Source organism: Macrotis lagotis, chromosome 2, assembly GCF_037893015.1.
Source record: "Macrotis lagotis isolate mMagLag1 chromosome 2, bilby.v1.9.chrom.fasta, whole genome shotgun sequence".
NCBI lineage: Eukaryota > Metazoa > Chordata > Mammalia > Peramelemorphia > Peramelidae > Macrotis > Macrotis lagotis.
In genome coordinates this window covers 244297119-244310639 of record NC_133659.1, presented here as the reverse complement: position 1 = coordinate 244310639, position 13521 = coordinate 244297119, and the positions used below count along the sequence as shown (strand labels likewise).

The 13521-nt window shown below is 38.9% G+C and overlaps 1 protein-coding gene across 3 annotated transcripts in view; it reads left to right on the top strand.

Annotated features, from left to right (window-relative positions):
* The window catches only part of USP43 (ubiquitin specific peptidase 43), a 126955-nt gene that overhangs the window by 93960 nt on the left and 19474 nt on the right, over positions 1–13521 (top strand). The gene's annotated exons all lie outside the window — the stretch shown is intronic.

The window sequence follows — 13521 nt, the reverse complement described above, 5'->3', positions numbered from 1 at the left end:
ATTTTCTCTTTGACTTGGGAGTTCTGGAACTTGGCTATAATATTCCTGGGGGTTGGTTTTTTGGGATCTCTTTCTCGGAGGATCGGTGGATTCTCTCCATTTCTATTTTGGCCTCTGCTTCTAGAATATCAGGGCAATTTTCCTGTAGTAATTCTTTGAAAATGATGTCAAGGCTCTTTTCCTGATCATGACTTTCAGGTATTCCAATAATTTTCAAATTATCTTTCCTAAGTCTGTTTTCCATATCAGTTGTTTTTTCAATGAGATATTTCACATTTTCTTCTAATTTTTCATTTTTTTGGTTTTGAAGTATTGATTCCTGATTTCTGGCAAATTCATCAATCTCCCTGAATTCTGTTCTTTCTCTGAAGGATTTGTTCTCCTCAGAGAGTTTTCTTATCTCTTTTTCCATCTGGCCAATTTTGTTTTTTAAAGCATTCTTCTCCTCAATAACTTTTTTGAACCGTTTTATCCATTTGACCTAAGCTGTTTTTTAGCATGCTATTTTCTTCAGCATTTTTTTGGATTTCCTTGACTAAGCTGCTGACTTCATTTTCATGTTTTTCCTGCATCTCTCTCCTTTCTTTTCCCAGTTTTTCTTCCAACTCCCTCATTTGATTTTCAAAGTCTTTTTTTGAGCTCTATCATAGCCTGAGCCCAATTTCTGTTTTTCTTGGAGTCTTTAGATGCAGGAGCTTGTGCTTCCTCATCTTCAGACTCAGTATTTTGATCCTTCTTGGGCTCATTTGCAAAATATTTCTCAATGGTCTTCCTCTTATTTCTTTGCTTGTTCATTTTCCCAGCCTAAGCCTGTTTTTTGGGGGTGCTTCCTGAGCTTTTGGGGCACTCCCACAAGGGTCTCAGTGTGTGAGGTTCTGTCCTCCCTCCTGGTCTGTAAATGAACATAAGTGTCCCCCTCTGCCACGGGGCCGAGGTGGGGGGGCCCTGTTGTTCTATGGGGGGGGCCTAGACTGGGATCAGGATCTGAATGTGGTCAGAGCCCCAGAGTCCTGTTCCAGGGGCAGAGGACTGAGCTCACAGTTTCTCTTCACTCCCCTCCCTCAGCTCAATGGGCTCATGCCCTGGGGGCTCCTGCTTACCCACTCTGCTGGCTTCTGTTTCCTGGTCTGGGCGAAAGACCAAGCTGGTTGCTGTGTTCCCCAGGGCTGGGCTCCACGTGCTTGCTCTGGCAGAGGTACCCCGCTGTTCCCCCACTTTGTACCTGGTGCTCCCCGGGGTACAGCTCATGAGACTCCCCCGCTCATGTGAGCCGCGGCTCCCAGTTTCCTGGGGCTGCCTCCGGGAGGCTGAAGTTCTTTGGTTCTGGCGGGCCACTCCTCTGGCAGGCTGCCCCTCTGACCCCGGGGAGCAGAGCCTTTCTGCTCTTTTCCAGGTTACCTTGAGTAGGAGAACTGCCTCACTGTGTCCCTTTGTGGGTTCTGTCTCTCCCATGATATAATTTTTTAAAGGAATTTAATTAGCTTTTCCTTGGGTATGGAAGTGGGGAAGGTGAGGGGGGGAATGAAGGAACCTTCATTCTCATTGGAAATGAGAAAGGAAACAGCACACATACTCAATAGAGTATAGAAATCTAGAAGAAAAAGGAGAGAAAGGGGACAGAGGAAGGATATAGGTGATAGAGGAGAGGGTTTATCATGGGAAAGAATAGTCAGATACACATTTTCTTTTTTACTTTTTGTAATGTGGTGGGATTGGGTGGCCTGTCCAGCACCAAGGGGCTGGGTGGTTTCTGGGCCTCTGGGGTGAGTTATAGGCTTGGGGTCTCCTGGCCCCAGGGCTGGTGCTCTGTCCACTGTGCCATTTGGGTGCCCTGTAACACATTTTTGGAGAGACAGAGTGAAAGGAGAGAGAAAATATAATAAATTTTAGTGGGGGAATTAAAATCAGCAACAGCAACTGTGGAAAAATATGGAAGTAACTTCTCTGATATGATAAGGAATGTGATCTACTCCAGAGATCGAGCTGATGGTGTCAGAACAGAGACTGAAGCACATTTTTTTCTCTTTCTTCCAATTTATGTCTCATGAGGTTTTATATTTTCATGGGGGGAGGGGGATTATGTTTACTCTTACAACAAGAATATTTTAATGCGTAAATAAATTTAAAATAGACAAAATAATTTAATTAATGCTAGTAATTTAGCATCTATATTTTTTCCTCATTTGACATTTAAAAATTTGAATAAATTCAAATTTTTTTCTTAGTTTTGATATAGAATATACCTGGAAGAAATATAATCAAGTGACTTGATTGTTCTGATCAGACTGCTTATTAGTATTTTGCATTTGTCTTTGTTCCATTACAGCTTATTGAAAATGACCAATTTTTGCCAAACTTAGTATGCCATTGCTTAAAATCAAATACATTTTTAACTTTTTTAACTTTTCAAGTTAGTTACATCTTCTGTGATTGTATGAAGTCAGTGAGACTTAAGTAGCAGACTTCAAGCACAACAATCTTCCCTGTTTTGGCTAGTGGTGGGACAAGAAAGAAGTTATCGTTCCCTTGTATCTCTTCTTTCAAGGATCCCTTCAACATACTAAAGTGTTAGCTTATGTCTCTTCTTTCCCTTTTAAAAAAAATCAATTAATTAATTGATTGATTGATTTTGAATTTCATAACCTTTCCCCCAATCTTGCTTCCCCTGCAACATCTCACAGAAGGCAGTCCTAGTCTTTACATTGTTTCCACAGTATACATTGATCCAAGTTGAATGTGATGAGAGAGAAATTATATCCTAAATGTAATAGTCCTTGGTCTCTGTTCAAACTTCACAATTCTTTATACATTGCTAAAATATTCTTGTTTAAGAGCAGACATAATACCCCCTGCCCCACAAAAATATAGAACCTCATGAGAAATACAGTAAAGGAAAAGAGAAAAAAATGTGTTTCAGTCTGTGTTCTGATACCATCAACTCTGCCTCAGGTGGATTCTTCATCATAAGTCCATCACAGAAGCCACCTTCATACTTTTTTGCTGTTACTGCTGCTGACTGTAACTCCCTTCATACAATCCTCCCCACTACCAAATACTATACTATATTCTCTCTCTCTCTCCCTTCACCCATTCACCCTCGGCTGCAGTTGAGTGGTGCAGCAGACAAAGCACTGGCCCTGGAGCCAAGAGGCCCCAAGCCCATATACCACCCCAGAGACCCAGCAAGCACCCGGCCCCATGGTCTTGGACAGGCCACCCAATTCCAGCACCTTGCAAAAAATTAAAAGGATAATATATTATATCTGAATGTTCTCTCCCATGATCTACCCTCTCCTCCATCACCCACATCCCCGCCTTTTCCCCCATGCCCCTTTTCTCCTCCAAACTCCAGGTGTCTATATCTTATTGAGTGTGCATGCTGTTTCCTCTCTGAGCCATTTCTTTTTTTTTCTTTATTTAATATTTATTTATTCTTATTTTGTACAAATAATGTTTTTATACATTACTAAAATATTCTTGTTTAAAAGTAAACATAATACCCCCTACCCCCCAAAAAATATAGACCCACATGAGCGATAAAGGGGAGAGAAAAAATTAAAATAATAATAATAATGATAATAATAATGATAATTGTAGCTATGACCAGGTGGTGCAGTGGATGGAGCACCAGCCAAATCCAGCCCCAGATACCCAACAATCACCCAGCTATGTGACCCCATGCAAGCCACGCCAACCCCATTGCCCTACAAAAACCAAAGAAAAAGCCCAAAATAAAATAAAATAGTTATAATAATAATAGTAGGGGTGGCCGGGTGGCAGACAGATCACTGGTCCTTGAGCCAAGAGCACCCAGGTCCAAATCCGGCCACAGACACCCAACAATCACCCAGCTGTGTGACCCCATGCAAGCCACCCCAACCCCATTGCCCTACAAAAACCAAAAAAAAAAAAAAGCCCAAAATAAAATAAAATAGTAATAATAAAAATAGTTGGGGTGGCCGGGTAGCACACAGATCACTGGAACTTGAGCCAGGAGCACCCAGGTCCAAATCCGGCCACAGACACCCAACAATCACCCAGATGTGTGGCCCCAGGCAGACCATCCAGCCCCATTTGCCCTGCAACTCCCCAAAATAATAATAATAATAATAATAATAATAATAATAATAATAATAATAATAATAATATGCTTCGGTCTGTGTTCCAACACCACCAGCTCTGTCACGGGTGGATCACATTCTTTATGATAAGTCCATCACAAAAGTTACTTCCATATTTTTCCACCATTGCCATTGCTGATCACAACTCCCTTCATTCATACTTCTCTACTACCGTGTACTATATTTTCTCTCTCCTTTCACTCTGTCTCTACTGTAGGGTAGCTGAGTGGTGCAGCAGACAGATCCCCAGCCCTGGGGCCAACAGGCCCCGAGCCCACATACCACCCCTTAGGCCCAGCATCCACCCAGACCTATGATCCCAGACAGGCCATCCAATCCCAGCCTCTTGCAAGAAGTAAATAAGAAAATGTGTTATATCTGACCACTCTCCCCTCCATGGTCCATCCTCTCCTCCATCATTCAAATCCCCCCCTTCCCCCTGTCCCCCTTCCTTTCCTTCTTACTCCATATGGCTATACCCCATTGAGTATATTTGCTGTTTCCTCTCCTAGCCACTTCTGATGAGAGCAAAGATTCCATCATTCCCCGTCACCTTCCCCCCTTCCATATCATTGCAATAGCTCGTTGTAATAAAGAAAAATCTTATTATATGAAATATCTTAGCCTATTCCTCCTCTCCTTTTTCTTTCTCCCATACATTTCCCTTTTATCTATTGACTCCATTTTTACACCACAGTATATTTTCAAATTCAGTTTTCTCCTGTGCTTCAACTATAAAAGCTCCTTCTACCTGCTCTATTAAATGAGAAGGTTCATATGAATATTCTCAGTATCATTTTTTCTATACAGGAATACATGTAGTTCATCATCATTAAGTCCCTCATATGTTCCCCTTCTCCTCCACTCTCTATGCTTCACCTGAGTCCTGTATTTGAAGGTCAAACCTTCTGTTCAGCTCTGGCCATTCCAACAGGAACATTTGAAATTCCCCTGGTTCATTGAAAGTTTATCTTTTTTCCCTGAAGAGGACATTCAGTTTTGCTGGGTAGTTGATTCTTGGTTGCATTCTAAGCTCTTTTGCCTTCCAGAATATTATATTCCAAGCCCTATGAGCTTTTAATGTAGTTGCTGCTAAGTCCTGTGTGATCCTGACTGCAGCTCCACGATATTTGAATTGTGTCCTTCTGGCTGCTTGTAATATTTTCTCTTTGACTTGGGAGTTCTGGAACTTGACTATAATAATCCTGGAGGTTGTTTTTCTTGGATCTCTTTCTCGAGGAGATGGGTGGATTTTCTCCATTTCTATTTTGCTCTCTACTTCTAGGATATCAGGCCAGTTCTCCTGTAATAATTCTTTGAAAATGATGTCAAGGCTCTTTTCCTGGTCATGACTTTCAGGTAGTCTAATAATTTTTAAATTATCTTTCCTAAATCTGTTTTCCATATCTGTTGTTTTTTTCAATGAGATGTTCCACATTTTCTTCTAATTTTTCATTCTTTTGGTTTTGGAGTATTAAGTCCTGATTTCTCGTAAAATCAGCAATCTCTCTGAGTTCTATTCTTTGTCTGAAGGATTTGTTTTCCTCAGAGGACTTTCTTATCTCTTTTTCCATCTGGCCAGTTCTGCTTTTTAAAGCATTCTTCTCCTCAATAACTTTTTGAACTGTTTTATCCATTTGACTTATACTGGCTTTTAACATGTTATTTTCTTCAGCTTTTTTTTTTTTGATCTCCTTGACTAAGCTGCTGACTTCTTTTTCATGTTTCTCCTGCATCTCTCTTATTTCTTTTCCCAATTTTTTCTCTATCTCCCTCACTTGATTTTCAAAGTCTTTTTTGAGCCCTGTCATAGCCTGAACCCAATTTCTGTTTTTCTTGGAATCTTTAGATGCAGAAGCTTGTACTTCCTCATCTTCAGATTGAGTGTTTTGATCCTTCTTGGGATCACAGGCAAAGTATTTCTCAATGGTGTTCCTCTTTTTTCTCTGCTTACTCATCTCTCCAGCCTGTGCCTGGTTTTGGGGTGCTTCCTGAGCATTTGAGTATTATTGGGACACACCCCCTGACAAGGATCTCTGTGTGTGAGGTTCTGTCTTCCCTCCTTGTCTGTGAATCACCCACAAACACACCCCTCTGCCATGGTGCTCAGGTGGGTGGGCAGCCCTGCTGTTCTATGGAGGGAGCCTAGACCTTGATCAGGATCTGAATGTGGTCAGAACCCTAGAGTCCTGTTCCAGGGACAGAGGACAGAGCTGGGCAATCTCTCTACTCCCCTCCCATGCCCCAGCACTCATGCTTACCAGCTCCTCCTTCTGGTTCCTGGATCAGGTCTGCAGTGGCCATGCTGCTCACTGAGTGTCCTGAGAGCTGGGCTTCACGTGCTTGCTCTGGCAGAGGTCCCCCCCACTGATCCCCCAAGTTGTGCCTGGTGCTCCCTGGGGTATAGGTCAGGAAACTGCCCCTGCTGCCATGAGCTGCGGCTCCTAGCACCCTGGGGCTGCCTTCAGGAGGCTGAAGTTCCTTTGCTCTGGCAGGCCACCTCTCTGGTGGGCTGCCCCTCCGACCTCATGGAGCCAAGCCTTTCCTTTCTTTTCCAGGTTACCTTGGGTTGGAGAACTGCCTCACTGGATCCCTCTGTGGATTCTGCCTCTCAAAAATATAGTTAGAGTCCTTAGCTTATAAGTTTTGTTCAAGAGCACCTAAGAGTTGGTCCTCTCCTGTCACCATCTTGGCTCTGACTCCTCTGAGCCATTTCTGATAAAAGTGAAGGTTCCCTCATTCCCGCAAAGCCTTATGCCCTTCCATATCATTGCAAAAGCTCATTGAAAAAAAATGTCTTTTATATGAAGTATCTTAGCCTATTTTACCTCTCCTTTGTCTTATTCTCAGTACATTTTCCTTTTAACCATTGACTCCATTTTTACAATATATCATATCTTCAAATTTGGCTCTCTTCTGTGCTTCATCTGTAAAAGCTCCTTCTACCTGTTCTACCAAATGATGAGATTTATATTTGCATTAGCAGCATCATTTTTCTATGCAGGTATACATACAGTTCATCAAGCCCGTCATAATTTACCCTTCTCCTCCACTCTCTATCCTCCACCTGAGTCCTGTATTTGAAGGTCAAACTTTCTGTTTGGCTCTGTTCATTTCAATAGGAACATTTGAAATTCCCCTGTTTCATTGAAAGTCCATCTTTTCTCCTGGAAGAGGATGTTCAGTTTTGTGGATTAGTTGATTCTCGGTTGCATTCCAAACTCTTTTGTCTTCCAAAATATTATATTCCTAGCCCTACTAGCCCTTAATGTAGTCACTGCTTTAAATCCTGTGTGATCCCGACTGCAGCTCCACGATATTTGAATTGTGTCCTTCTGGCTGCTTGTAATATTTTCTCTTTGACTTGGGACTTCTGGAACTTGGCTATTATATTCCTAGGGGTTATTTTTTTTATCTCTTTCTGGGGGAGATCAATGGATTCTTTCAATTTCTATTTTGTCTTCTGCTTCTAGGATATCAGGGCAATTTTCCTGTAGGAATTCTTTAAAAATGAGGTCAAAGCTCTTTTCCTGATCATGACTTTCAGGTATCCCAATAGTTTAAATTATCTTTCCTGAATCTGTTTTCCAGAGCAGTTGTCTTTTCAATGAGATGTTTTACATTTTCTTCTAATTTTTCACTTTTGGTGTTGAGGTATTGTGTCTTATTTCTCATAAAGTCATCAGCTTCCTTTAACTCCATTATACATCTGAAGGATTTGTTTTCCTCAGAGAGCTTTCTTATATCCTTTTCCATCTGGCCAATTCTGCTTTTTTAAAGCATTCTTCTCAATAACTTTTTCAACTGTTTTATCCTTTTGACCTAAGCTGGTTTTTAACATGCTATTTTCTTCAGCATGTTTTTGGATCTCCTTGACTAAGCTGTTGACTTCATTTTCATGTTTTTCCTGCACCTCTCTCATTTCTTTCCCCAATTTTTCTATCTCCCTTACTTGATTTTCAAGAAATTTTTTGAGCTCTATCATAGACTGAGCCCAACTTCCATTTTTCTTGTAGTCTTTAGATGAAGAAGTTTGTACTTCCTCATCTTCAGATTGAGTATTTTTGATTCTCTTTGGGATCATAGACAAATTATTTGTCAATGGACTAGTTTCTCTTTTTTCTCTTATTATTCATTTCCCCTACCTGTGCCTAGTTTTGAGGTGTTTCCTGAGCTTTTGAGTATTATTCGGACACCCCACCCCAATGACCTTAATGTGTGAGGTTCTGACTGCTCTCCTGGTCTGTCAATGACCACAAGTATACCCCTTTGCCACGGAGCTGAGGGGGGTCCATGTTCTATTGGGGGGGGAGCTACATTGTGACCAGGATCTGAATGTGATCAGAGCCCCAGAGTCCTGTTCCAGGTATAGAGGGCAGACTGTGGAGGTCAGCTTCCCCTACCTTCCATGGGCAGAGCACTCAGGGTATAGTTGCCTGGAGATTCTTGCTTGCTGGCTCCTGCTGTGTGTGTCTCTTCTTTCAAGGATCTCTTCAACATACTAAAGGGTTAGCTTGATGCAGATTACTTTTATTCAGGCTGTTTAAGGATATTGTTCTAATTTTCTGTGCTTGATTGCTTGTTTTTCACATTTCACTCCTATTCTTGGATTATTTCATCTTTTTTTTACTGCCCTCCAGGACTGTCCTTGAGTTTTGGGATCAGAATTTAGCTCTTTACAGTTATCTAATTCATTTGAATTTTTTGTCACTCCCTGGATTTCTCAACCAAACAAATACCCTGCTGTATCCTTTCTGAAAATTACTGAACTATTTCTATTCCTTTTCCAAATGCCACTCTTGAGGCTTCTAGTTATCAGAAAAGTATATCAGGCAATTCATTTTACCAAAACAATTTCTTTTCCTGATTCTTCATATCTCTTATATAAAAGGTTCCCTTTCAGATGAAAGTTAAACTAGATCACCTCTAGGTGCCCACATCCAATTTTCTTTATCAATTTTCTGATCAATTCCTGATCTCTTCCCACCCAACCCCATTTATGGACTTGTCATGGGGAATATCAAACAGCCCTCCCTTAACATATAGAGCTAGCATCAATATGTTATATACTTCTCTTATTGATTATCAGTTGTTATGTATCACTGTTTAGCTTGGCGGGGGGGGGGTTCAGAGTGAAACGAACTCACCCTGAATCTCCTTATTTGGAATTGCACTTTCCCAGGGTTTATCTATGCCTTTATTTCTATTTAACTTTATGTCAAAAGCCCTTAAATAAACCTGGAAAAACTTATGTGAACTGATGCTAAGTGAAATGAGCAAAACCAGAAGACATTGTACACATTAAGAACAACATGTATTTTGATCAGCTATAACTTAACTCTTTTCAGCAGTATTATGATCAAAGACAATACCATCCACATCCAGAGAAAGACTGTTAAGTCTGAATGCAGACCAAAGCATGCTATTTTCACTTTTTAAAAATTGTTTCATTTTCTTTCTTATATTTTTGTCCTTTTGTTCTAATTCTTATTTCACAACATGACTAATATGGAAATATGTTTAACATAGCTGTATATTCTATATCAGGTTATTCACTATCAAAGGGAAGGGGAGAGCAAAGGGAAGGAGGAAGAAAAATGTGGAACTGAAAATCTTTCAAAAATGAATGTTGAGGGGCGGCTAGGTGGTGTAGTGGATAAAGCACCAGCCTTGGAGTCAGGAGTACCTGGGTTCAAATCCGGTCTCAGACACTTAATAATTACCTAGCTGTGTGGCCTTGGGCAAGCCATTTAAAAAACCCTAAAAAAAACCCAAAAATGAATGTTGAGGGGTGGCTAGAGGGCGCAGTGGATAGAACACCTGCCCTGGAGTCAGGAGTACCTGAGTTCAAATCTGGCCTCAGACACTTAATAATTACCTAGCTGTATGCCCTTGGGCAAGCCATTTAACCCCATTTGCCTTATTTAAAAAAAAAAACACTTTAAAATAAATGTTAAACTGTTCATGTAATTTGGAAAAAATAAAATAAAATTCTTGATATTAAAAGCCTTTACAACATTTTCCCTGACATAATGTTGTCTCTTTCATTCAGTTTAAGCCAATAATTAATGATAGCAATGTCTTTGTTTGACCTTTTTACCATTTCAGAATTTCTGAAAAGAACTTGTTATTTAATTAGATTGAAAATGTAGTCTGACATTAAAGCACTTCTATTGACTAGACCTAACCCACTGTTTTACCTTATTTCATACTTGTTTCCAATGCAAACCGTGTATGTTTGTGTGTGTGTGTGTGAGAGAGAGCGCAGATTGATTTGTCCAGTTCATCTACTCACAGTCCCTTCAAACATCCTTTAGCTGTGCCCTGCTAGATTAAAATTTTATAATATGTTTCCATTTTTATTTCTTTAGCAAAAGTTTCTAGTGAGAATTTAAAATACTTACTTTTATGAGTTTTCTCTTTTTTCCATCTCTTTTTGAACCAGATCTATGATTTCATTGGAAAAGAGAACTTATGATGAAATAACCTCTCCCAGTCTATACCTGCTCTGTAACTTCATTGTCTTGAAGCATTGACAGCTTAGTGATTTGCCCAGGATCATGCACCTAGTATATGCCAAAATGAGGTTAAGTGACTTGCCCAAGGTGACACCACTAGGCAATTAGTAAGTGGCCAGATTTGAACACTAAGGTCGGATTAGAACTCAGGTCCTCCTGACTCCAGAGCTGGTGCTCTATCCACTGTGCCACCTAGCTGCCCCCAAAACTGGGCTTTCTAACTCAGAGAGCAGGTCTGTATTTAACTAAGTTGTGCTGCTTCTCAGATGCCTTTTTTTCTTTAAGTTTTATTTTTTAAGATTAGACATGTATGAGGAGAAAACACCACTTTACCAGAATTTACACTAGAAGGCTGTCTTTGTTAACCAAACAACCAAAGCAGAGCTCATTTTTTGTACTTTGGTTATAAAACTCCTGAGGTACAGCCATCTTGTTTGAATTTTTGTCTTGTTAACCATACCCTTGCTTTGTTGTATCTTTTCATATGGTTAGAAAGTGCCCTTTCAAGGACCCTGTTCACTGCTGCACTTTTCAGTGAATTAAACTGTGTCTAATGGAAAAAAAAAAAGATTAGACATGAAATTTTATTTCTCTGGAATTTATGCACTACCATTAGGTAATGGAGACCATCTCAAAATGATCTCTGCTCTCTTTTTTTTTTAAAGTTTTATTTAAATTATATTTAGAATTATATTTAGCACTTGCATATGTGGGACTAAGGACAAGGATTATCTTGTGTAAGAGCTGAATTTTGTTCTTCCTCTAAACAGAAATTGGATCTCCCTCTTGGCTACTCAAGTCTTGCCCAAAATTGAAGAGCATGTTCCTAGAGGATTAATCTCATCAGTCAGTCAAAGACTCATTGACCTAGCAAGAGTTAGAATATCACAATAAACTTTGTTTAGTAACCATATACATTTAAATTAATTATAATATATAAAGTGTAAAATTTTTCCAAGCCCATCAGAGTGATTAAAATTTACTTGTTTAGTAAAAATTTGTGGTTGAAAATAAATCAGATTTTAGTAATAATTTTTAAAATGTATAGTTCAGAGATCAATGAATATAAGATGAAATAATTTATGCAAAACATTATATAAACCTTAAAATGATATATTAGGTATTAGAATGTTTGCATTCCACATATTTATTATTTTTATTTGAAAAAATTTAGGAGTATGTCATTTAGCACTTACATATGTGGCTTAGTATCTACATATTCAAGGACCATCCATCCATAAAGGAAAGTTATGGAAGGAGATCCCACTTTGGTTATTTCTTGTTGATTACAAAGTAAAAGTGCATTGCCTAGAGAGTCATCCAAGAACTTTAATCCCTATATTAATCAAAATTCTTGAATATATGCAATCATATAAATAATTTCTGATTATTAACATTAAAAGTATATAAAGTAGTGTGATATGTGAAGAAAATAGCTATTCATGAATTCACATAAAAGAAGTCTTTCCAACATATATAAAATACACAGAAGTGAGCTTAGGGACATTAAGAGGGAGATAGAAGAGGAGCATGACAGTTTTACTAATGTTGTATTAAATCTAATATATATTTCCCCACCCCCCAAAAATATGTAATAGAGGTTCACAGTTTTCATATATGTTTTTCTGTTCTTTATATGATGAAATATTCTTGTTTGTTGATGTTAAATTCATAATAAAAAACATTTAAAACTTTTTTAAAAATCTGCCATACCAAGAATTGGAAATCAAAGGGATGTTTCATCCCTTGGAGAATGACTAAACAAATTGTGCTATATATATGTGACAAAACATTATTGTTCTGTTAGATATTGCAAAGGATAGGATTTCAGAGAAGCTTGGAAAGACTTGAATGAATTGATGCTGAGTGAAATGAGCAGAACCAGAAGGACATTGTACACATTAACAACCACGTGCATTGTTGATCAGTCTTGATGGATTTTCTCACTCCATCAGTGTCATAATCAGGGATGATTTGGGGGAGATCTTCAATCAAAAATACCATCAGTATGCAGAGAAAGAATTGTGGGGTTTGAATGAAAACCAAAGATTATTTTCAGTTTTTCAAAAGTTGTCTGAAGTATTACATGATGTTGCTATCCCTAATATTTTCTTTCTTCCATAAGGATATGTTTTTTCTCTCAATACATTCAATATTGACTTCTGCATGACATGGAAACAATGTAAAGACTATCAAATTGCCTTCTGTTGGGAGGAATAGGAAGGGAAGGGAGGAAGTGGGGAAAATTACAAAATTCAAAACCTTGCAAAAAATTATTGGTAGAAACCACTATTGTATATAATCAGAAAACAAAATATTTATTTAAAAAAATCTGTGCCATAGAATAAGAAATCCTAAAGTAAGGGGAATCTTCTTAGGAGATTGTCTGGCCCAGGCTACTTTCCTATTATAGATTTAGAGCTGGATGGGACATTTGAGTTATCTAGACCAACCTTTTCAGAGGAGATATCTGAGACATGTTCTTGGTTAAGTGACTTGACCAAGTTCACACACCCTTGTACTAGTAACTACCACCAACAGGTTGCTGATCTTTCTCTACTTAGTAGTACAAAGTAGGGAATAGAAACTCAGCACTACTTAATAGCACAAAGTAGGGAATAGAAGCATAGGTATTTTATCTTCTGGTGAAGTTCTCCTAACAGTACACCTTACTATACTACAGGACAACTTCATTACATAAATGGGATAATCTTAATTGGATGAAAATATCAAGAACAAACAAAAAAATAGCATTAATTGCTGTTGTTTGGGGTCATAATGGCTGCTTCTCTAACAAAATGTGGCAAAAGCAGTTACTATTCTGTTGAATTACAATGCACAGCATGACCATTGTACAAGTTCACCATTATAACTAAAATGAT